The 26,371-nt window shown below is 38.0% G+C and overlaps 1 protein-coding gene across 3 annotated transcripts in view; it reads left to right on the forward strand.

Annotated features, from left to right (window-relative positions):
* LOC124616683 overlaps window positions 1-15,993 on the forward strand; it is a 222,087-nt gene extending 206,094 nt beyond the window's left edge. For 2 of the 3 annotated variants that reach the window (XM_047145020.1, XM_047145035.1), the window contains 2 exons: window positions 450-533; window positions 15,110-15,992. The gene's annotated coding sequence lies outside the window, so the exon portion shown is untranslated. Of the gene's footprint in view, window positions 1-449; window positions 534-15,109 lie in introns of all 3 variants that reach the window. The other variant, XM_047145029.1, reaches the window with a different exon arrangement.
* The last annotated feature ends 10,378 nt before the right edge of the window (window positions 15,994-26,371 follow it).

A 26,371-nucleotide genomic window follows, 5' to 3' on the forward strand; every position in this document is an offset into this window, starting at 1 on the left:
AGCTTGGCTTATGACAGGAATGACTGCTTGAGAGTAGGGGTGCAACCCCAAAACTAAAAGCAAAGAACAAAAAAATCATAAATAAAATATAACTGTGAAACATCTATTTCCAAATAAATACTTTTGTCAGCTATTGTTCCACCAATAAAATTCTGTTCCGAAAGTTGTGAAGATCATTAATTATCTTTCAGCTTCATTAACTATCTTTCAGCTTCACAATTTAGCTTTGTTAAAATGGAAGAAGGAAGTCACTTCTGTTGACAATTATTTTGTTACTGTGTGTCATGTGTGGTTTTACATTTGCCTGAAGCTAATTTTATAAAAAGACACTAATGCATAAGATTTGATTTGGCTTCGTAAAGTACTTCCATCTGATATAAAGTCTGATGTGCTCTTCCTCTGACCATAATGTTCGAGAAATCAAAAATAATGGTTCTTCTCATTTTCAGATGACAGATTTTAGATGTCTGTTTAGTAGACCAAAGATGGTGGAAAAACTGGACTGCTTTATATTAAGGTTCCACTAGTTACAGGTAATGCATATGTATTTAATTCTTTTCAGATTTCTTTTTGTGTAGATTGAGAATGTTCGCTTTAGTTACAAACTACTTGTCACATTACAAGTCAACATAACTAGCAGTTCCTTTACACACACACACACACATACACACAAACAGAATGAAGGAAAGTTGGAAGTGAAACATAAAGCAGCAATTTTCATTCGTAAATTCACAGAAAAACAATGTTTAGAAACTGAAAGGGTGAGAAATGCTGAAGAATTCCATATCCTGAAAGAACTTAATCACACTTTTAATGTTTATGTAAGCAAATGGTATCAATTTTAGAAGTTCAACTTTGAAATTACGAGGGCAGTTCAATAAGTAATGCTACACATTTTTTTTCTCGGCCAATTTTGGTTGAAAAAACCGAAAATTTCTTGTGGAATATTTTCAAACATTCCCGCTTCGTCTCGTATAGTTTCATTGACTTCCGACAGGTGGCAGCGCTGTACGGAGCTGTTAAAATGGCGTCTGTAATGGATGTGCGTTGCAAACAACGGGCAGTGATCGAGTTTCTTTTGGCGGAAAACCAGGGCATCTCAGATATTCATAGGCACTTGCAGAATGTCTACGGTGATCTGGCAGTGGACAATAGCACGGTGAGTCGTTGGGCAAAGCGTGTGTCATCATCGCCGCAAGGTCAAGCAAGACTGTCTGATCTCCCGCGTGCGGGCCGGCCGTGCACAGCTGTGACTCCTGCAATGGCGGAGCGTGCGAACACACTCGTTCAAGATGATCGACGGATCACCATCAAACAACTCAGTGCTCAACTTGACATCTCTGTTGGTAGTGCTATCACAATTGTTCACCAGTTGGGATATTCAAAGGTTTGTTCCCGCTGGGTCCCTCGTTGTCTAACTGAACACCATAAAGAGCAAAGGAGAACCATCTGTGCAGAATTGCTTGCTCGTCATGTGGCTGAGGGTGACAATTTCTTGTCAAAGATTGTTACAGGCGATGAAACATGGGTTCATCACTTCGAACCTGAAACAAAACGGCAATCAATGGAGTGGCGCCACACCCACTCCCCTACCAAGAAAAAGTTTAAAGCCATACCCTCAGCCGGTAAAGTCATGGTCACAGTCTTCTGGGACGCTGAAGGGGTTATTCTGTTCGATGTCCTTCCCCATGGTCAAACGATCAACTCTGAAGTGTATTGTGCTACTCTTCAGAAATTGAAGAAACGACTTCAGCGTGTTCGTAGGCACAAAAATCTGAACGACCTTCTCCTTCTTCATGACAACGCAAGACCTCACACAAGTCTTCGCACCCGAGAGGAGCTCACAAAACTTCAGTAGACTGTTCTTCCTCATGCACCCTACAGCCCCGATCTCGCACCGTCGGATTTCCATATGTTTGGCCCAATGAAGGACGCAATCCGTGGGAGGCACTACGCGGATGATGGAGAAGTTATTGATGCAGTATGACGTTGGCTCCGACATCAACCAGTGGAATGGTACCGTGCAGGCATACAGGCCCTCATTTCAAGGTGGCGTAAGACCGTAGCATTGAATGGAGATTACGTTGAAAAATAGTGTTGTGTAGCTAAAAGATTGGGGAATAACCTGGTGTATTTCAATGCTGAATAAAACAACCCCTGTTTCAGAAAAAAATGTGTTGCATTACTTATTGAACTGCCCTCGTACTTTTAATTCTGTAAGCCAATAAATACATACTGCTACATAAATATGATAGCCAGTGTGCTAAGACCCATGTAAATAAAATTTTGCTGAGATTTTGACAACAAATAATAGTTATCATGATAAAGGCTCTCATGGAAAAAAGTGTGCTACTTAGCTGTAGTAATTTATTCATCAAAGGATGATCATTTTACAATGATGTGGGATTTGTCAGCTTATTACAAGGAAAACACGTGCAGACACGTGTGAATATATGCACAGGGTGAGTGGGAAAAGGAGAAGCAGTTGGCTGAGACTTCATTCAATGAATAGGCATGTAACTAAAGTGGTCCCAACATGCAACACACTTTTCTGGTAATAGGTTGTGCTCAGTCTCATGGCTTGCTGTGTGGTCTCATAATTATGGATGGTTCCAATTAAATGAGTGAGCTGTTTTTGTTTAATAGTTACGTCTTAAGAAACGATTAGTATTGTAAATATATACAGATGTTAGAGTCAAAATGCTAAATTTCCTGAAATGTTGTCTACATGACTCATTTTTCCCAGACTGAACGTTGTACAACCTGCCTTTTTTAAGATATCTGTGCTGCATGGTTAGTTTCCCCTCAAGCCGATTCCGTACTATAACATGAAGTGAAAGTAAGAATATTTTATTTGTAATAGAACTGAATTGGGAATGATTTGCTGAGTACTTTTAGAATATAATTAATTGACAGCTAAATTTAGATATAGTTGACATCGGTATTCCATTTAAGATTTTCTTCAAGCCTTATACACAGAAACTGGCAGTACTTATGTTAGACAGCTCTTGGTTCTTAGGAACAGCCTTGGAATTACTTGTTTTTGAGTTGAGATGGTGCAACTGATAATGGATTTGTACATTTACAGTGAGATTGTTCTCAATGAACCATTCACTCACTGATGACATAAACTGTTTAATCTCTTGGTCATGATCAACTTTGTCAGTGACTGTTATCAAAATACTTGTATCATCAGCAAATAGTGTAGTATACCCTGCAGTAAGCTTTGTGTTTATGTCATCAATATATAACAAAAACAGTATGAGACCCAAGATTTTGCTGTATGGTACACTATATCTAACTAGCATTATGTTATTTTCTGTAATCTGTTTGACAGATGTAATTCTAACCATTGGTTATCAATACCAATCATAGCTTTACCTGGTAGCTTTCTTAGGAGTATGGTGTGATTAGTATCATAAAGGCTTTCAACAAATAGCAGCAATAATTTCCTTATTATCTAATGATTTTAAGGTTGTGTAGAGATATTCATGTACTGCTGTGGATTTTGTTGCAACACAACATGAACAAATACTAGTTTTTTAATGTGTTTGGTAGGCTACAACACACTAAGGCATAATGCAGAATAGCGTGAAACTGACTGGAGACAATACAAGGCCAATAGCATAACAACGTCCAAATCTTGAGGGCTGCACAATCAGTAACAGTTGACAGCACGACGCAGTAGGCTCATGTCAGCCATGATGCAGGCAAGCATAGACATCACTGGTAGTGGTGGTGCTAGTTTTGAGTTGGGACATGCAGCCAGTGTTGTAGGCTCATGCTGGAGGCTGATGATGGAGTCTCTGATGTTGATCTGCACATCCATGGCTAGCAAGCCATAGATCAGTGCATCAAGTAACATCTGTGATGAGCCAGCATGCCCATTTGCAGGCACTGCCAGCACAGCTTATGGATCTGGAGCAAGGTAGATGGTGAAAGCTAGCAATATAGCTGTGGTTTTACAACACCCTTTCCCTACCAGATAGTGGCGGGGGGGGGGGGGGGGGGGGACTGCACTGTGCACTGTGGCCAGCCCCCATGCCATGTGGAGAGTGAGGTGTAAGACATCCATTCATCCCTTCTGCAACCCACTGCCTCCCCCCCCCCCCCCTCCAACAGTTTAGGCTCCAGGTGCTTCTGGTCTGTGTGCACTCAGTTGTAAGGCTGAAAGTGACCTGGCCAATGGTGGCTGTGCTGGGTGGGCAGTGGTGGGAACACTGGTTAGGTGGCAGACACTGGAGGTGACATTGTGATGACATTCGGGCTCCAGTGTGTCATCTGCTCTGCTGGTACAACCACTGCGGATGTCCCCCATTGTGGTAACTCAGTCTGAAGTGTTGGTCTGCCCTGGGGCAGGGAAGCCAGTTTTGAGACCAGACTCACATCCTGGGGCTGTGGTGGCCTGAAATAACTAAAATTAGAATTAGAGGAGTTTGGTGAAGGAGGATGGGGCGAGTGGGCTCCAGCATGATCTCTTCTTCTGCTGAAGGGTGGGAAAATGGACTGCGGTGTAAGGGATGGGGAGAAAAAGATGGGGAGGCAGTCACGTAACCAGAGCTGGTTCCAGTGGTGGGTGATGGTCCAGTCTACAGTATCGAGAATAAAAGCCTGTTAGCCCCATTGCTGATGAATGTTAGCTTGGAACCAATGATCTTGTTGGCCTAAGCCACAGGCCCACAAACGTATGCCAGGCCAGGACTTTCAGGAGGTAGCAGGAACCAGTGTGCTGGGAGTGGGCAGCAGTAAATGCAGGACAGAATGGGGTTGACACCCATATAAGAACTCTGATGGGCACTTATCACCAAATGGTGTTGCCCAATATGAACTTTTAAAAAATGTCAGTGAAACTTGCCTGGAAGCATCTTGTATGTATTTATTTATCTGCTGTTTGGGTGAACCTCTCTGCCTTTCCTTCGATTGGGGATGAAAAGGAGGTGAAGAGACGTGCTTCATTCCACTTTTAGCATACAAATCCTCAAAGACCTCTGCTCGAAATTGTGGACCATTGTCTCTCACTAATGTCTGTGGCAGGCCGTCAGTGGCAAAATTTTTTAACAGCACCCTCACTGTGTATTTCACTGTGTATCCCACTTTGGTTGTATGGCAGTCAACAATACTTGGGAATCTGGAAAAAGTGTCAATGATAGTGAGTCATGTAGTATTCAGGAACAAAACTGCAAAATCGAGATGCATTCGTTTCCAAGGTTTGATGGTTGTTGGCCAAGGAGAAAAACTGATGTAGGAGCACTATGATTTGGGACATGAGCTGTTGTGTTGAACACCGTGATCAAAGCCTTATGGTCCATTGCCAGGTGGACCTTGGTGTCATAAAGAAAGACATGAAATTTCTTCAAAGTGGGTGTCATTGCCAGTTTTTCCTTCTCTATTTGAGGGTATTTCATTTGTGCAAAGGGGAGGGTTTTTGAAGCATATGTGATGGGGTGTTCTGAACCATAAACCTCTCAGTGAGCCAGGACATCCCCCACCCCATGCTCCAATGCATGCATCACAACCACTGTCTGCTTCCTGGGTTGGAACATTGCTAAACAAAGTGCTGAGTGTAGACACTGTTTGAGCTCACAGAATGCCATTTCACATGCTGCCAAACACATGAAAATCACTCCTTTCTTACTCAAGTAATGTAATGGATGAGTTATTTGAGATGCTGCTGGAATTAATTTTCCACAATATGTAATATTTCCCAGAAATGCCTTGAGCTGCTGAGATTCACCAGCCAAGGCTTGGTTGTACTTGCTTTGATGTGTTTCTGGACTGGTGATATACCTTCATGAGAAAGTATGTGGTCTAAACTTGGCTGAAATTCCATTTTAATCCTGCCTTCTAAAAAATGAAAATGAGAGAGTTCATGGTGGCTAAAAGTCACTTGGTGGAAATTCCCACAAGAAAAAAATGCCTTCCAAACAGTTAATGAAACCCAGCATGTTGTAAAGCAGCTCTTCCAGGAGTCTGTAGAAAATCGCGAGGGCACTGGAGACCCCAAAATTCAACCATTTCTATTTGTGTAAGCCATGTGGTGTATTAATCAACAATATCTTTCGTGAACATTTGTCTAACGGGAACTGTAAGTACACTATGGCAAGGTCAATTTTAAGAAGAAGTGTCCACCCTCTAGCTCTGCATGTAGTTCCTCAGGCTCTGGAATGTGGAACATGTCCACATCAGCTTGAGCATTCAAGGTGACTTAAAGTCCCCACAAAGTCTTGAGTTTGTCAGATGGTTTCTTGGCAACATCAAGGGGAGTATCACATTGACTCAGTGATATACATTCTATTACATCCAGTCCCTGCAACCTGTTTGATTCATCATTGACCTGGTTCTAGAGTGCCAGAGGAAATGGCCAGGGTCAAAAAAAGTAAGGCAGTATCATAGGTTTTCAGCGAAATGTGAGCTTTAAAATGATTCGCTTTTTGTAGACCACAAGAAAAAGTTCAGGAAATTTGGTGCAGAGCATGTCCAGTTGTGGATAAGGACTATTCTCAGTGATCAGAGTTACTGTATCATTGGTGGAAAATCCAAAAGACTTCAGTGCGTCCAGACTGAAAAGGTGCTCAGTGTCAGTACTGTTTATGATTAAGTAAGTTATGTCCCTGGTTAAATTTTTGTTCAGGGCTTCCATGGTAAATTGACCTTCCATGGTAAATTGACCTATCAATGGAATGTATTGCTTATTATAAGTTACCAACCATCAAACTGTTAGAAGTAGTATGGTTGCCCCTAGTTATAAATATGTTTGAAAATTGATGTCTGGCAGTGGCATCCGTATTTACTTAAAAGCAGACTCTCTTGCCAAGTATGAAGCTGAGAATTTAAGTGGTTTCTTCCTACAGTATACAGAAAGATTTTGTTCCTCTTCTATGACAGAATGTCACTTGCTGTGTAAAGAAAACAACATTTCAGAAGTGCTATTTGTGAAATCCTATTTCCTATTTATGTCCCATGAAACAGAAAGGAGCTTACAAGTTTGGTGACTACACAACATTAAGAGTGTCAGTTTGAATTATTACAATAACCCTTCAAGCAAATAGCTGCCAACATGCCTAGCATGTTGGTGGTAGTTTATATGGCCAGTTGGTACAAGAATGCAACATTTTGTTTAAATTGCTATAGTGCAAGAATTCATTTATTGAAAAACAATAAAATTTCAGGAACAGTTAACAATAGACCTCTGTTACATTTGAAACATACATGATCAATGAAAACTAAAGCTCAGTGTGGTATATTTGGTAACAAATTTCAAAACAAAAGTCCTGCACTGCAGTATCTTCCCATGTGTTTCTAGCAACCAGTTAATATATGAAGCCTGAAATTTATGTGTGTAGCTTCCTTTGCCTTCTCAGTATCCTGATAAACAATAAATGCACTGTGCACTGACATATTTCGTAGCCATCTAAATATTTTCATGCATCACGCCATTTTTTTCTTTTTCTTTGAAGTTCCTGATTTCTTCTGACTTGTTCACTTTCCAATAAATATCTTAATGCTACATCAGCATAGAAACACAGCTGACAAAGTAGTGTTCCTGCTATTAACTGATGGGCAAGCAATGCAGCTTTACAGGTGATACTACAACTGATGAGTAATGTGGTTGAGTAACCACCAGAGCAGATGCCTGCGGCGCACGATTACATACTGAGGTTCCAAAGATTCAAGATTCAAGATTCTTTATTAGCCATTGATCATGCAAGATGAAATAGGCTTCGTCAGTACATAAAATAATATTAATATTACAGACACTATATATAAGGCATAGATATAATTAGCATATGAGTAACTTACAAATAACATAAACCTTAAGCAGGTGACTACAATGCTTAATACATATTCTTGTTTCAGATACATACAAAGGTACCAAAAATGAGTTACATTGTAGTAGCAAACACAGTAGTTACGTAACACATCATAACACTGGCAAATAAAGTAGTTACCTAACACAGTTGAAATACAAAGGTATTAGATATGAAATATTTTGTGACAGTATATATAGTAGTTAATTAAGTTAATTATGCAATTACAGGTTTATCTCTGTGCTACTCAGATCATAATATTCTTGCATAGAATAAAATGGATTGTCAGATAACCAATTGTACAAATTTTGTTTAAGAATTTTTGTGGGCATGTCCCGAGCAGATTGCGGTAGTTTGTTGAATATTTTTAAGGTATTCACTTTGTGTGAGTTACTACTTTTTGTTAGTCTGTGTCTTGGTATATCATAATCTGCCTTCCTTCTAGTGTTGTAGTTATGAATTTCTTCCCTGACAACACCTTCCATACCATTGTTTTTAATGTGTAACACACAGATATAAATATACAAGTTTACAATGGTCAACAGTCTTAGCCTTATAAAGAGAGGACGACAGTGCTCCGTGGGACCGACTTTACACATTATGCGCAGCATTCTTTTCTGCATCAACAAAATTTTGTTACTGTGAGAGCTGTGCCCCCATATGAGAAGGCCATATGTAATATGTGACTGGAAGAGTCCACAGTACATTGTTCTCAGAAAGTTCATGCTAATCATGTCCCTAAGTTTCCAAAGGAGATAGGAGACTCTTGAAAGCTTTTTGCAAACCTGATTTACGTGTTCTTCCCAATTAAGTTTGGAATCAATATGCATTCCTAATAGTTTTACAGTTTTGTTTTCTATGGTTTTGGGTAACCCTAAGAGAAGCTGTTGTGTTTTCTCTGAGTTACACAGTAATTTATTGGATGTGAACCAGTGGATGGCTGATTTGAGTGATTCCTGTGTGTTATTGTCCAAAGCTGAGATGTTCTGATGTGAGGTGAGGAGGGTTGTGTCATCTGCATAGCATATGGTAGTACTATTTATGTGATGAGGTAGGTCATTGATGGCTATGATGAAGAAGAAGGGTCCCAGAACCGAGCCCTGTGGTACACCAGTACTAACTGCTGCTACAGGGGAGTAATTATTTTTAACTGAGACAAACTGTCTTCTATTATGAAGATATGACTCTATTACTGCTAATGCTGGGTTACATACACCATAAAATTCTAGTTTTGCAACCAGGGTGCCAAAGGGAATGCAGTCAAAAGCTTTGCTCAGATCACACAAGACCAGTGACACCATATTCCGGTCTTCAAAGGCTGTTAATGTCTGGTCAACAATTTCCAGGATGGCCGCAGTGGTATTTCTGCCCTGTCGGAATCCGAACTGACTATTGCTCAAAAGGTTGTGTGTCTCAAAATAGCTACTTAATTGAGTGTACATAAGTGACTCAAATACTTTAGAAAATATTGGCACAATTGAGATTGGGCGATAACTTTTAGGAAGATGTTTGTCACCCTTTTTAAACACTGGAATAACTTTGGAAATTTTGTGGGAGTCGGGAAACACTCCTGACTGTAAACATTTATTAAATATGAATGCCAATGGTTTAGCGATCGAGTCTACAGTTTTTTTTACTATGTAATTGGAGAGCCAGTAGCAGTCCATACTTTTAGAATTTGAAAATTTTGTGACTGTTCTTTTAATCTGAGCAGGTGTGATACTATACCAGTTAAAGACATGATCTACTGGTGGAAGGGCATTAAGTAAATCGCTTGCAGATGTATCTGTTTTTTCTATCTTACTTTCAATTTCTTTAATTGAGCTAATGAAGTAGTCATTTAGTTCCCTTGGAGTGAGCTGAGTTTCATGTGTGTGACGTGTGGGATTTTCTTGTGCTACAATCTGCCATGCTGCCTTGCACTTGTTTGTTGCACCTTCTATGTACCCTTCATAAGCAGCCTTTTTTGTCTGTATCAGCTTAAGTTTGTAGAATTTTTTACATTTTTGGTATGCTGCATAGAAGGTGCCCTCCTGCTCTGATCTTTGTTTACATGCATTTTTATATGCTGTGTATAGTACGAGCATGTTTTTTCTTATCTGGACCAGTTCGTCTGTGTACCATTCCAGCTTTTTATTTTTATATGTTCCAGAAGAGTTGGTTTTAATTAGTGGTGAGCATGAATACCATAATTCTGTATAATTTTTAAGGAAGTTTTCAAAGGTAGTTTCAACATCAGACTTCTCAGATGAACACTTATAGACAAAGTCCCAACTTGCATCCTCTAGTATACGAATAAATGACATAATGTATTCTTCTTTTTGTCTTCTTACCCATGTCATATTGTGCACACTAGTGGAATTTGGTTGCTTACTAAAGAGATTGAGAAGCAATGGGTCGTGGTCTGCAAAGCACCCATTTGCAAGGCTAACAGTGTAGCTGCCACGGGGAAAATTCACAATAATATTGTCTATGCATGAATTTTTACGTGTTGGACACTGGATGGTACAGTACAGATTAAGGGACCTTAATAAATTAAGAAAAGTTCTTGAGGGCTCATTACTTGTGTTTACCATTTCTGTATTAAGATCACCACATATGGCAATCTTTGTTTTATGCATTAGTATTTTTCTAACCAGTAGTTCAAATCTTTCAAAAAATGTATCAATGTTGCCATTGGGAGATCTGTATAGGCTTACAATTATTATATTTTCATCAGTCATTTTTATACAACTAAATTCTGCATCTAACTCTGTACAGTAAGATGATACATCTATTTTTGTAAAGTTGAAATTATCTCTGATAAAGATCCCAGCCCCACCATTTCGCCTCTGCTTTCTGCACATTATGTCTGCAGTGACGTATCATTGAGGTACAAACATATCTACCTCATTTGCAACTAACCAATGCTCACATACACATATTACATCAACATTCTTAATCTTACAGAAATGTTCCAATTCTAACATCTTATTTCTAATACAACAAATATTAACTTGAAGTAATGTCAGCATATTATCTCCCTTTTTGTTTATCTGGATACAGTTTGACTTTGAATCACAGTTTATATTTTTTACATTACCTACGAGTGGTGTGCTTGTCAGATTGTTGATCCCCATGTCTGTTATGGTGTGCTGTTGCTGATCTGGGGCCAACAAAAATCCTGACTTCTCGCAGGTGGTTGCCTCTTGTGAATTGGTCGGCTGCTGCTGGCTTCATTGTATACAAAATCCTGGTCCTTTAGCTGTTTCTTTCTTCTCTCTCCTCTCCCATATCTTGGCTGCAGGATCTCTGAAGGTGGTGCTTCTTCTTCAGCTGGTGGTGTCACAACTTCTTCTTCTGGAGGTGACAACACTGGTTCTTCTGCTGGTAATAACACTGATTTTTCCTTTATAGGGCAAAGTGGTGACTCTTCCTTTTCTTCCTTCACTGGCAGTGTTATGGGTGGATGTATCTGTTCTTGTGGTTTGTCAATTTTTTCTAATATTTCTTTGCACAGAATTGTTTTACCAAAATTGTTTCTGTGCAACCCATGCTTTGTAAAATGATCTCTCTGAGAGCTTGTTGCATCAATAAATGTTACATTGGCGAAACTGCTACAGATCTTTCTAAATTTTCTATTTGTTCGAATAATTTCTTTATTTACGCATGAAGCTTGGTGTAAGAGACAGCAAAGAAGTGTTTCTGGAGGTTTCATTGCAAATTGTTGAAACAGATAGGGTAGGTGCTGAGTGACTACTTGCACACTATTGGTCAGAAAACTTCTTACAATGGGTTGCCATAAAAAAAGAGGAAGTATTCCTTATCTCCCAACATTTCCAGCTTTTACAAACTCCATATCTCTTCATTCATTGCTCTTCATACTGACACACTGCAAAACATGTGAATGTGAAACAAGTATAATTGTACAGACTCTAAAGTGTGACTTCTATAAACAATTTGATGAGAAATGTACCTAAATTATCACTACAGGAAAATCTCATAGTGCTCAGAAACTACACGGTATACCCTACAGGAAAAAACGCATGGATTACTGTAGCTAATTGTTGCTTAAAATAAGTAGTCTGTTATTTGAGGTTCCATTCTCACTTAAGTTTGCTCATCTTCTGAGTGCATATCAAGTTCACAGTCAGTTCTTTCACTGTATTAATATTCACTGCTGTGTTCCTAATGCTCTGTTTGAAGTAATCTCTTTCTCACTTCTTCTGAACAGTCTTTAACATAACATTCAAATCTTTTTCTGTAAAATGTTCCAGAGCTTCATCGGTAAAGCGTGGAACACCAGCAAACTTAAAGGATGTATTCCTGTTTGCGACATTCCTTTTTACTTTGACATATATCAGCTCAGTCGATTATATTCCAGTTCTTATATTTTCATTTATCCTTTTACATGGTGGTTGGATAAAGGAGCATCCCTAGATATGGGAAGGGAGAATGTAACCAGTCTGCAGTGGTTGCTTTAAGCCTGGGTAATATTGTACGTCAACTAGCATGGATTGATGGCTAAAAAATCATCCATTACTATAAGGCAGCATTCTTCCATTAAGGGCAGCACAACACATTAACTATAAAATTCTTAAAAAATGTTACCATTCCCTTCTGAATGCTGATTGGATCAACAGGAGTGTTAGAGCCATGAAAAACAAGTTTTGCTCCTGGTATAAAACATATATTTACTTAAGTACCATGGACCACAGTGAGGCAACCACGTCTATCTGTAGTTACTTTCAGGACACTGCTCCCCTTGGAGACAAGTCGAAAGTAATGTTCATCTGTAGGTACTTTCAGGACACTGACCCCAATGGCAACAAGTCAGAAGTAATGTTTGTCTGTAGGTACTATATACACAAACCTTCCTCGTGAATCAGTCTGACCATTAGTGGAAACTGTATCAAAATCTTACCGTAGTTCCTGATGTTAGTCCAAACATATATGCTCAAACTGTAGTAGGGGACTTTAATGTATATTTGTATATAATAAAATTAGAAATTGTGGCTGTTCTTCAAGCTTCTTTATTTTTTATGTATACTTTGACAAGTTATAGGATTGTGTGTCAGCAAAAAAAAAAAAAAAAAACTTTCCTCGTAAGCACTCTTCTTGAGACAATGGCCATTGCACACATGTTGGAGACTGATAAAAAAGTTTGGCAATGACAATGCAGAAAGTGATTGCTTATCAATACATTAAACTTGATAATAAAAATCATGCATGGGCACGTGCATGTCTACAGTCATATTCATGGTCTTTTTTCACACTCAAATAAAGCCTGTAATGAAATCATGATACAAAATGATAAATAAAATGAGAATTAGCTCAGATAAATGCCAAATGTTATTCCCTAGTACATGCGGCTGGCTGTCCACTAATAAAAATGGGGAAAGAACCAGTCAATATTGAGATTAAGTAAATGACGGTTAACAGTTCTATACATTAATGTTAAAATGCTTAGGTAGAAACCACAGTTTAACAAGATATATTAAAAGAGAAATGGATGCTATAACATGCTGACTATTGTCCTAAACACAAGTTTTAGAGTTTACATTTCAAATCCAAGCACTTTTTAGCTATATTGATGGAACTGCTAATGTAGTGGTTTAACTTACATGCAGAGTGGCACAGTTATATATAGACACCACAGAGTACATATTTTACACAAATCAGACTAGGGATGATTTGGACCCTGGGAACTTGGTGCATGATTAAAGATGTAAGTATAATTCTGTTTCAGTTCCCCTCAAACTTTCACAATGACTTAGAAAATGTTTCACCACAGCCCATCATACCACTCAGTTTGTAACAAAAATCCAAACTACAGTGGAGACAAAAACCCCCAAAGATACTAAGCCAATACAGGGACATGCTGTCACAGCCACAATCATGTTTATAATCTTTCAACAGTTAATAAATGTCTTACTTTTTTAAAATGTAATTATAATTAAGACTGTTAATTTATGAAGTGTTGCAACTTCTTATACTGTTTTTGTGTGCTTTAACCTTAATATTCAAAAATGCAACTGCCTGTGAATATCCATAAATAATCAATGAAATACATAAAATTTGTAAATTTACAACTCTAGATTTTGTATAAGTAATTTACAATTTAGTACTAACATTACATGTGTAATTTTTTCCCATATGTTTCTTACTGAACCTAGAAATTTAATTAAAGGCTACTGGAAAAATGCATATCTTGTATTAATGGTCAACTATTAATGAAATGTAGCATGTTACAAAAACTGAAACTACCACAAAATAAATATAAAATACACAGAACACATTAAAACAACTCATCGTAGTGGAATGAAGCATCTTCTGCAAATACAAATATGAAAAGATACGAATAATACATTACAATATTGTGAAGAGGAAAGTTGCTGCACACCATATAGCAGAGATGCTGAGTCGCAGATAGGCACAACAAAAAGACTGTCACAAATATGTCTTTCGACCAGTAAGGCCTACACAGTCACGCACATACACATGACTACAGTCTCAGGCAACTGAGGCCACACTGCCAAGAGAAACAAAGGAAAGAAGAGAAAGAAGAATGGGCATTGAGTATAGAGAAAATAGTAAGAAAGGAAAACAGCACTGGTTGAGGATTGAAGAAAAGCCGTCAAGCAAAAATCGAACAATGAAAAATCCAGGAATGGAATGTAATGATATTGTGAGAAGGAAAATTGCTACTCACCATATAGTGGAGATGCTGAGTTGCTGATAGGCACAACCAAAAGACTGTCACAAATATAGCTTTCGACCAGTAAGGCCTTTGTTGTCTAATTTGGACAAAGGCCTTACTGGCCGAAAGCTATATTTGTGACAGTCTTCATGTTGTGCCTTCCTGTGATTCAGCCTCTCCACAATATAGTGAGTAGCAAGTTTCCTTTTCACAATAATATTACATTCCATCCTGGAATTTCCATTGTTTGTAATACATTACAAGCTGGCAAAGGTGGTTATATTTCATCACACAGTCAATATTGTAAAACTGATACAAATGGCTGGACAGGTGAGCGTCTAAAAAAATATGACTCAGCCACTCTAACAAACATTAAAATAACCCACCCAATTGTCTGTGCAGCAGTCCTGACATGACATAATAACTTAAGATCATTTCCACACTCCTCTTACTATTATGTAATAAATTTGTTTAACCACAAAAGAATTCAGTAACTTGGCCATCCTGTATTAATTAAAATACCACTCAGTTGTTATAAAAATAAGTGTTACTAATGGAATATTACTGCTGTTAATTTAAAGGATGCCAGAACTATGTCGTAACTAATATTTTTGCCTTTCAGTTTAGATTCCTGGTAGTTGAAGATGAGAGAAATCCCTTTACTGGACAATTATGAACACTTTGTTGGGACTGAAGACTTCTGTGTTTGACCAAGGAAAGAGTACAAATGACTGAATATAGTGATCTTTTTATGTATTAAATGAAAAATCTCATATTGTATTCTGTAATTTTACCTATTTTGACATATTACATTTCATTAAATTAATCATTAAAAGTATTTCTTTAGAAATATTGCAGTTAGTTATTGCTAGGAACACCTTACATCCTTATACTTACTTGCAGCAGCATAATGATGCAAGATTTCAGTTTAGAGTGCTCAAAAAAGAACTTTTAAATTCTGAAATATGTTTGATTGATAGTACAAGAATGTGCTTGAGTGAGAAACATTGAAAGTGTAAAATCGTGTTTTGTGTGAAAAATTACTTTTATAAGATTCAAGAACCAGACATCAGTAAGGATTATAAATAGTGTCATGTTGTCTTCATCCAGTATGTCACCCAACAGGGAAAGGGGGTGGGGATGTTAATGCCCCATCAACAGTTACTCAATGGATTTATTTGTGTGCCCCTTTATCATGATATATTTTTGTATGTTTCTTTCCATCTTCCAAATGTTTGTGCTTTTGGATATTTAACAATCCAAATTTGTGAACAAACTTGTGTTTACATATTGTTGACATAACTTTGCTTTTATTTACTGAACTTGTCACATGGAAGCTTTATAACATTTTGTTACCTTTTTGTCTTTTGCATCACACATAATAGTATACATTCATCAGTGAACAGACATTGTTTACTGTTGTCCAGATTTGTCCTTTTTCTATGAGAAATTCCACATCCTTGTTTAAGACCGTGATTAGTTTTTAAGTAGAGTTGTTATGATTTTGACTGTGTTACGGCATTTACTAAATATATAGATCTGTATTCTTCCAGTATTTCTCACAAGCATTATATAGAAACTAACCCTACCATAAACATTCTCCTAATATGGATAGATAAGAACAGAAGATATATTTTCTATGTTTCTTCCATTAACAGTGTAGTCATAAATCTTATACCTGTACATAACCTTCTCTTCCTGAATCAACATTGTACACCCTATAGTATGTTTTCTCCAACTGGTTGCAATTTTGATTTCATTTCAGATACACATATTTGTAGGCAGTATTCAGTAATGATGTGACTGTAATTGTTAACCATTTTTTCACTCATTAACACTACTCAAAATGAACATGGCACGAAGCCTTGACAAAATTCCAATTAGATTTTATATGGAACAGAAGGCAACATTAGTGCATTTCCTAAATCATATATATTGTTGATCTCTTGCATAGCAAACAGGTTTGCATACTGGAAAAGGACCACAAGTCATTCCCCTGTACAAGAAGGGAAAAAGTGGATGCACTGAATTAACAACCAATATCACTGATGTCCATGGTCATTGAGAACATTCTAAACTCAAAACACTATAACGTTTGTGGATGAAAAGAACCACCCTCAAAGAATGATCATGGAGGAAAACCAACTAGTGTGAAAAACAGCTCACATTATTCATAAGTGATACCTTGAAAACAGTTAATGCAGATGAACAAGTAGATTCTATTTTGCTAGCTTACCAAATGACACTGGATACACTACCACAGTGTCAACTGATACTGAAGGGCATATGTTCAACACAAACAAAAGGAATGTTGGGTGTGCCCCAAGAAAGTATGATAGAACCTCTACTATTCTCAGTATACATAAATAAATTATAAACGGGGTAAGCAGCACTACCGGGTTATTCACTGATTCTTTTCTCTTCTTAAGATGATGGCCAACATAAAAGAATTTTTTACAAGTCAAAATCAAGCATGTGCAAATTGTAAGAATGAGGTTTCAGAACTGAAAGAAACATGTGTCAAGTCCGCAATTTAATACCAGTGCACTGAAAATAGATATTAATAAACTTAAAGCAGCAAAATGTGTATGACTGAGAAAGAAGCTGAAAAATCTACCAGAAACATTTCCTTTGTTCTGATAATGGGTCTGAAGTGAAACACAACAATAAAGTTAACAACCTGCTGCAGGAAGAAAACAGTGTTATGAAGCTTAAAACGGGGATTTGTAAATAAAAGTAGATTACTATGAACAAGCTGTAATGAAAAGACCAAGGTGTGATGCACGTAAAACATGTGGCCTGTTAAGCCTAAAAAAAAGTGCTATTAAAGATACTAGATAACAAGTCACAATAAACAGTAAATTTGAAGTGCAAACTAATTTATGTGATGATCCAGAACTAAATCATTCACTGAGAATTGGAAAAGAAAAGTCTAGTGCACTGACAGTAAATAATCAATGAAATGAAGTACTTTTCATAAGTGATAGTCAAGGAAGAAACCGGGGGAAGATACTGGAAGACAAATTGGGTAATCATTTCACTGTGCAAAGTATTATAAAAACTGATGCATCAATCAAGGAACCTGTTAAAAACATGGACAAATTAACTAATAACTTCTCAGTGAATAATACATTAATTATTATTGGTGACTCAAATGACAAAACAACAACAAAAAAAGAAAGAAGCTGCAATACGCCTACCGAGCTGGATTTCAAACCAACTTAATTAATGGATAGATGGGTGAAAAAAGACTGTAATATAGTGGAAATTGGAAACATGTCAACAGAAGAAAGGCAGAATCCCACATCCAGTGAACCAATAAGCCAAAAGTCAAACACCTTCAATCCCACCATTGGCAGAAATGTGATTTTTTTCCCACTATAGACACTAGTGCAAAGTGTGAGGTAAGTGATCAAGAAATAAATGACACATAATTTTAAATTGCTACATTAAGCTTAAACAAGATGTACTGAAGGAAAATATCAGGTTATATCAAAGAAAATATGGAATTCAACAGTGTAATTAAATATCATAACCTGTACAGTGAAAGACATGAATACTTTGTAGTTGAATTTCTAGGTGAAATACAATTATTATTTGTATGTACACTTCACCACATTAAGACAAAAAAGTGTTTTGTAATCATGTGAAGGAACTTTTGGAAGAAAGTAACTCCCCCAAGAGAAATATAATTGTCTTTGGTGATGTTAATACTGATTTCTCAAAATCTAATCAGTTCAAAGAGGATATAAATTTACTACAGTCACCCAACATAAGCTCAGTTGTACCTGAAGCAACAAAGAAAACAGCAACTTCTGAATCTATCATTGACCAGTTTTTGGTACAAGTGGTAAACACAGATTTTAGTGGTCACTAGGCTCAAATTGTATAATGAATGTAGGAGTACACTCAAAACTCCATGAAGTAAGGTGGACAGTAAAAAAATTCAAAATTAAAAAATTTGAATATTTTAGTTTTCTCCTGAAGAATGAAAATTAGAATGATAAAATAATGGCAAGTTTATCAGCACACTAGCTTAGTGCCTGCTACTTTGTTCAAACAGAATGCATGGTCTACAAAGGTTTCTATTTTCCTTTTTTATTTTTTTATTTTTATTGTTTTTTAATTTTTGTGTTCTTCACAAATTGCAACACTTTCTAAACTTTTCACAATAGTTAAGGCCATATAAGCCAGTCGTTTATGAATATACTTCTGATCAAAAACTGATTCTGGTAGCTAGAGTCCAAGGTTTCTGTTAACCATGCCGTTTGTGTTCTTGTGGTGATATTTCTCTAGAACTTTCATCCACTAACACTTACTTCTTTACATCTACCTGAGAAGCAAAATACCAGTTTTCATAGATTTAGCTTTCAAGTTTCTTTAATATAATGAAATATGTTCTTAGGTTCTTTAAGATAATGAAATATTTCTTAAAAATGTAAAGCCACTATTTCACCCCCTTAGGGGATGAATTTCCAAAAACAGTGAAAAAAAATTTTTTTTTATTTCTAACCAAGAAGCGAAACACAGATTTACATAGACTTAGCTTTGAAAATGCTTTCATAATGAACTAATTTCATAAAACGTATGATCCTCTATTTCACTCCCTTATGGGTTGAATTTCCAAAAACACCAGAACATGAATTTATTTTATTTCTAACTGAAAAGCCAAATATCAGTTTTCATATTTAGCTTCAAAAACGCTTTCACAGTGAAATTTTTTCATAAAACATTCCATCCCCCTAAGGGGTTAAATTCCAAAAATAGTGAAATGAGTTTTTGTTTTTAACGGGGACGCCAAATACAAAATTTCACAGATTAGGTTCAATAATTCTTGCATAATGAAATGTTTCTGTTAAAATTTCCATCCTCTATCTCTCCCCCGCCCCCCCCCCCCCCCCCCGATAACGGCTGAATTTGCAAAAAAAAAAAAAAAAAAAAAAAAAAAAAAAAAAAAAAAAAAAAAAAAAAAAAAAAAAAAAAAAAAAAAAAAAAAAAAAGCAGTGCAACATCTGTTTTTTTTTTTTTTTTTTTTTTTTTTTTTTTTTTTTTTTTTTTAAATAATGAGATGCCAAATGCAATTTTCCATAGGCTTAGTGTTAAAAATGCTTCCACAATGAAATATTTCATAAAACATTTCATTCCCTATTTCACCCCCATAGAGACTGGATTTCCAAAAACACTGAAACATGTGTTTCTTTCTTTTGTAACCATTTTTCATAGCTGCAATTTTAAAAATACTTTAGTAGTTCTTTAATAGTGATTTATTCTCAAAAAGACTTTCACCCACTATATCACCCCTACAGATGTTAAATTTACAAAAACTGCTGAAACATGTATTTCTTTATTTCTGACAGAGAATCCAAATACCAGTTTCTTAGGTTTAACTTTAAAATTGCCTTAATAGCAACATATTTTCAAAACCCTTTCGTGTCCTATTTAACCACAATAGGGCTGGAATTTTTTTAAATCCTTTCTTAAACAATGCCTACAGTATAAGATCAACATCTTCTCCAAACTTAAAGTTTCTATCCTTAGCAGTTTGGGCAGGACGAAGATGAGTCAGTGAGTGAGTCAATCCATCAGTACATTGCTTTTTATATGTAAAGATTAAAAAAATTTTGAAATAGATTTTCCCTTCAAAACAACTACATTGAACTCTGTTCGAAAAACAAACAAGCAAATCACAAAAGGAATAAAGAAATCATGCCAAAATAGGAGGATATTGTATTAGTATTCTAAGTAACATACTAGTCTCGATTTTATTACTTACTTCAAATGATACAAATGGATACTAACCCAAGTTACATCAGAAACAAAGAAACTTAAAAGTGACAATCTATTGTGTTATTCCAAGAATGGAACTAAAGCAGTGTAGCACATTATAAGAGGGGAAATAGGTGCTAGTTCAGTTAACCGCAGCAAGATAAGATTGATTAAGAATAACAATAAACTAACTGACTCCAGATTGGTAGCTAGAGCTTTAAAGATTATTTCTCAAACATAGCTATGCAGTAGGAAATGCACATCATGACAAGTAGCCAGACAAGAAGAGAGTACAGTCATATAAAAAAATTCATGCAAATACATTATTCATGTATCCAGCAACACCTGAGGGACTGTCTAAAATTGTAAAGGGTTTCTTTTTCTTGTGCCTTCATTCCGCATTGTCGCAGGGTCACCATGGTTATTAACAGTTTGATATGGTTAGTTTAAGAGATGGTCAGTTGCACTTCCTGTCACCATCATGTTAACCTCCCCCCAAATGCAATACGTGTACCCCAACTGTCTGCATGTAGTGTTATTCATATAAAAGTGAGATAAAGTTTTTCAAAATGTTTTCAAATCGTTTATTTGAAGCTGTACTTGTGTACCAGGCCAGTTTTCACCTAGTGGGATGTGGGAAATTACCTAAAAGCCTCATCCGGACTGGCTGGCACACCAATACTTCTTATTAATACATCAAGCAGATTAAATGAGGTGATAGTGCACCACCTCATTCAGTGGGTGCTGGTCCAGTGGGTGCTGATGAGATACCAGATGCTATCATCGAAGCTAATGCAATACCTATTGTAGAACCACTAGTAGGAGAGAGGTGTATTTCCAGTTTTAAAACTGCAAAAGTAACCCCTCTGCATAAGAAAGCTGAAAATGTGAAATTGCTTATTATAGGCCAGTTTTTCCAGGCTTCAGCAAAATTATGGAAAAATGTTCCTTATAAGATTAACAGCCTTCTTAAATAAAGAAACGCTAAGTAAATGACTCACAACGTGGGTTCAGAGCTGTAAAGTCAACCAATTCAGCAGTTCTTGCCTTTTTAAATAAATTACTGCAAGAGATGATGATACAACATGTATCTGGGACATTTCTTGATCTTAATAATGTCTTTGATATTAATCATCATGACATTCTCTTGCATAAGTTAAGTAACTATGGATTTCAAATGGTTCAAATGGCTCTGAGCACTATGGGACTCAACTGCTGAGGTCATTAGTCCCTAGAACTTAGAACTAGTTAAACCTAACTAACCTAAGGACATCACAAACATCCATGCCCGAGGCAGGATTCGAACCTACGACCATAGCGGTCTTGCGGTTCCAGCCTGCAGTGCCATTTACCGGACGGCCACTTCGGCCGGCAACTATGGATTTCAAGGCAGACTGAAAAGTGTATTCAAACAGATTACAGAAACAAAATACAAAGACAGTGAACCAAAAAATTCTAGTTTTTACAGTAATAATTTCAAGTATACAGTCCCACAAGGGTCAGTTTTGGGACTTATGCTATTTCTGATGTAACTGACTGATAAAATTAATGATGGAACAACAAAACTCTTTGGAGATGACACTAATATTCTAAGTAAGTCACACAGACACGAAAATCTGCAAGAAATTGCAACATTGCTCATGTATAGTTTAGCACAGTGGTTCACAACCAACAACTTCATCACAAACTCTGAAAAAAGCGTCACATTTAACTTCTGCACCACACAAAATTTGCATCCTGCAGACCCTGTTTTCAATATCTCAAATGTGAGTTACAGAAAGTTTTTAGGTATACATATTCAGGAGGACTTGAAGTGGGTGATCCTCTTAAACAATCTAAATAAAAAAGTGCTCACCAAGCGGCAGCAGGAGAACACACATATAAAAAAAGGTGTTCTCCTGCCGCCACTTGGTGAGTAGATTTTTATCTATCCAATTTATACTGTAAAAAAAGTTTACCATATTAGTATGCCATCACTTCTGATCTAAGGAATAATTTTTTGGTGGAATTCTGCATCTTAAAAACCATTTAAAAAAAAAAAAGATTATCGGGGTGATAGAGGAACCTAACAAAGGAATTCCTGTGGACCCCCTTTCAAAAGTCTGAAAATACTGCCTTTTCCTTGCTTGTGTAAATAATAAATACTGATTTTTAACAAAAGGGAGCATCTTTAAAAATCAGCACGTTTTTAAGCATAACTATGATTTACAAACATATGACAAGCAGCAACTTAACCTGCATGTAACACGGTAAGTACAAACTTATGCAAAAGAGGAGTATACTATAGTGGATTTATGTTATAAAACCGTATGCATATGTAGAGCTGCACTAGGTGACAGTGAGGTAGACATATAATAAAATGACGCAAGTTAGATATAAGACACGTTTTATTCCGAGAAGAAGTATGCAGTAAAAGGCAACCAAATACACCAAAGCTATTAAGCTTACTGACTGTCAAAGACGGCTTGTATGGCCTTGGTTGCCCCATCAGTGATGATCTTCAGAGTTCCCACAGAGAACACACCCCATTTCCCTCTAGTGGAAACCACTGAGAGGGAAGGCAAATGGGGTGGGATGGTGTCAAGCCACTGTGGAGGGGGACTGTTAGTCCATGCAGTGTCTGGGTGTGATAGATAGCATGTTGCCAGCTGTGGAGTCAATGTTGAGCGGCAATGTACAGCACATGGCATACAGGTGATAAATCATGGAGGTGGGCAAGCACAAGGGGGGGGGGGGGGGGGGCTGAAGCGAGAGTGCAAAATGGCATCTGGTCAGGAGCAGGACATAGTCATAGCTGGGGTTGGATGATGCTGGTGGCAAGACACGGTGTGGTGGGTGCAAGCATCATGAGGATACCATTGACCAAGAAGCAAGAGGTGAGGGCAGCAGTGTCAACATTGTGTGAGAATTTGACTGTTTTGCGAAAGCAGCGGGCGACAGAGCCAACCGTGGTCTGATGATCTGGATGCTACCCTTCAATGAAGATTTCAGTATCTACCAGGCTCCAGGCAGGAAGTTGTGGACATCAATTCACAAGTTGAAGGTCAGAGGTGCACCAGCAGCAATAGCTGAGACATCAAAGGAAGAAAGTGTGTAAGCTCGGAAGGAATCAACATCTGGAAGAACCTCTTGCAGTGTCCACACTGGCTTAAATCACTTGACAAATTCCGGGAGGGGGGGGGGGGGAGTGTGGAGGTGCAATGCTGGTGGTACTGTGTTGTGACTCAACTTCTTGACAAACACAGTCTTTGAGGGCCTTGTGAATAAAGGCTTTAGGCATCTTGTATGGGAGAGGGGAGGGTTACTTGATGGTGAGCGATATGTTGCTTAACATGTGAGACTAGTTCAGGCAGGTCTGGAGTTGTAATTGGAGATTATTGGAGCACAAAGACCACCTGCAGGGTGTGCCTTCACCCTATAGGATCTCAATTAACAAGTCTCTCAGGTCATGACTGTGGGCCTTATGGATTCCAAGAAGTACCCACAGCAATGCCTCAGGCTGTAGTCCTTCATGGCACTTGACAGCTGCTTTTACTGTGCAGTGCCATTGTTCAATGAGACCATTACCCTGCAGGTGATATGCAGAATTCTGACCATGTTGTGCAGTTCAAGGAAGAAGGTGCATTCAAATTACCAACCATGGTCACTTGTGATCGACGTGGGAGAGCCGAAGTGCATGATCCACATGTCAATAAAGATTTCAGTGGTGGACTCGACTGTTAATCCTTAAGCAGCACTTCTTCAGTCCATTGCATGATGTGATTGATCACTGACAGAACATAGTGATAGCCATCAGAGATGGGAAGGGGTCCTGCAAGGTCAAGTACACAAGTGAAAATGTCTTTTTGGGACTTCAAAGTGGCCCATCCTATGGGATCTCAATTAACAAGTCTCTCAGGTCATGATTGTGGGCCTTATGGATTCCAAGAAGTACCCACAGAAATGCCTCAGGCTGTAGTCCTTCATGGCACTTGACAGCTGCTTTTACTGTACAGTGCCATCATTCAATGAGACCATTACCCTGCAGGTGATATGCAGAATTCTGACCATGTTGTGCAGTTCAAGGAAGAAGGTGCATTCAGATTGCCAACCATGGTCACTTGTGATCGACTTGGGACACCCGAAGTGCAAGATCCACATGTCAATAAAGATTTCAGTGGTGGACTCGACTGTTAATCCTTAAGCAGCACTGCTTCAGTCAATTGCATGATGTGATTGATCACCGACAGAACATAGTGATAGCCATCAGAGATGGGAAGGGGTCCCACAAGGTCAAGTATGCAAGTGAAAATGTTTTTTTGGACTTCCAAGTGACATGAAATGTTAATCTTTTGGCATGGAACTCATGCATGAGTCCAGGTTTGCAATCCTTCTTTATGTTTGGTCATAGAAACTGTCTGTCATGAGTGTGTAATTGGACATAGGCTGGGGTGCCAAGCTATTTAATTGGTGAAACATGACATGATGAAAAGATTGAGGAATGAGGGCATCTGACTGATTTTGCAAAACATGACAGCTGATCATATGATTCATGCCCAGGATAGGTCAAAGTTTGATACGTAGGTTTGTAGAGGCATTGTCCAGCAAGTCCTGTATCTACTGGTCTAGTTGTTGTGTTACTGTCAACTGTTCATCATCGAAATAAGATGACATGGTGCTAATGTGCGAGAAATAATATGTGATAATGTGTTTTGTATCTTTCAGTTGATGGATGTCTGTCATGAACTGAGCAATGTTGTCAAAAGCATGGGCAAGTGTCCTTGGGTGAGTTATGGATAGTCAGCGAGTGAACGATGATCCATGTAAATGATCAGAGGGTGTGCTTCCATATCTTGCCAGAAGTAGCATACTGCTTCATAAAGTGCCAGTAGTTGCCGATCATATGCTGACCACTTTCACTGTCAGGGCAAGAGCTACAGAAGGTTGGGTGAGACACCTCTGCATGAAGTCAGGAGGGTTAATCGCAACCTGTGAAGCATCAGTGACATTAGTAAAATATCATTAATTGCTCAGTTCAGTCATTTATTCTCATGGTTAAAAAGTCATCATTCTTCCACACCAGTGCTGGCTGTAGGTCATTCAGCTGCATGTTGGATTCTAGCTGACTTTTGTCCAGTCAACTTCATGGTTGCACGCTCATGCAAGGCTTAGTGATCCTGGTGCTGTGGCAGGTTGCTGGCAAACAGGTGCAGCCATTGCCCAGCACAAAGTGGTCTTGGGCTGGCTGCTGGAGTATCCAAATTCAACACTGTACCTTGATGACCAATCTGTGATGTATCTGGTGTCGGCAGACGTGTGGCTGATGGATTTCCTCCCTACCCCTGGTAGGTTTCAGCACCCTGAGGTGCGTGAATGTTCAACAGTAGCATGGAGCCCAAGAGGTCCTGTTGCTGACTTCCACATTGAAGTTCATCACCCTGTGATGTGATGTTGTTGGAAGACAGTCAGTTGTTCCATCAGTAGATGCTGAGCAGCATGAAGTTCATGAGGTGAAGGCTATCATCTTGAATACATCGTCAGCTAGTTCATTGCTGGAGCATCTAGGACATAGACTCAGTATGGTATCATGGAACTGAGTACTATTACTGTAAACAACATTGACCACAACAATCAACTCATGACGAGAGTTGGAGTATTTAAAAGGAGCTGGCATGAGGCTATAATGTGAGGCTTAGTTCATAATGACTACACGTGTCCTCTTTATTCTGCTGTATTCACTTGACGGGCTGCCAACTGCTGTGTCAGTTCCTCAACATGTAGTCTTGTGAAAGAGGTAGAGTTTCTTGCAACATGTCTTATGAGCTAAAGAATATGCTTGTCTCATTTCCTTTGGTTGTCTGTCAGTCTCCTTTATACTGAATGTGTATTCTCACATGGCAGATAGTGCCATAATGTGTTGACAAGCTGACCCACTTGCGACATACTGGCTTGCTTTCTACTTCTGCCTCAGTTTCTGGAATGACTTGATTTTGCCTTTGGCAATGGGAGTGAGTTTTAATAAAAATTTTCTAATTTCTGCCACTTACTGTTCTGTGTTGTAACAGAGCTTATTTGAAAAAAAAGTGGCCTTTGAACACCCCATATCTCTAGATGCAGGGCAATTCTGACAGCAGAGTCA

Source organism: Schistocerca americana, chromosome 1 (genome assembly GCF_021461395.2).
Source record: "Schistocerca americana isolate TAMUIC-IGC-003095 chromosome 1, iqSchAmer2.1, whole genome shotgun sequence".
NCBI lineage: Eukaryota > Metazoa > Arthropoda > Insecta > Orthoptera > Acrididae > Schistocerca > Schistocerca americana.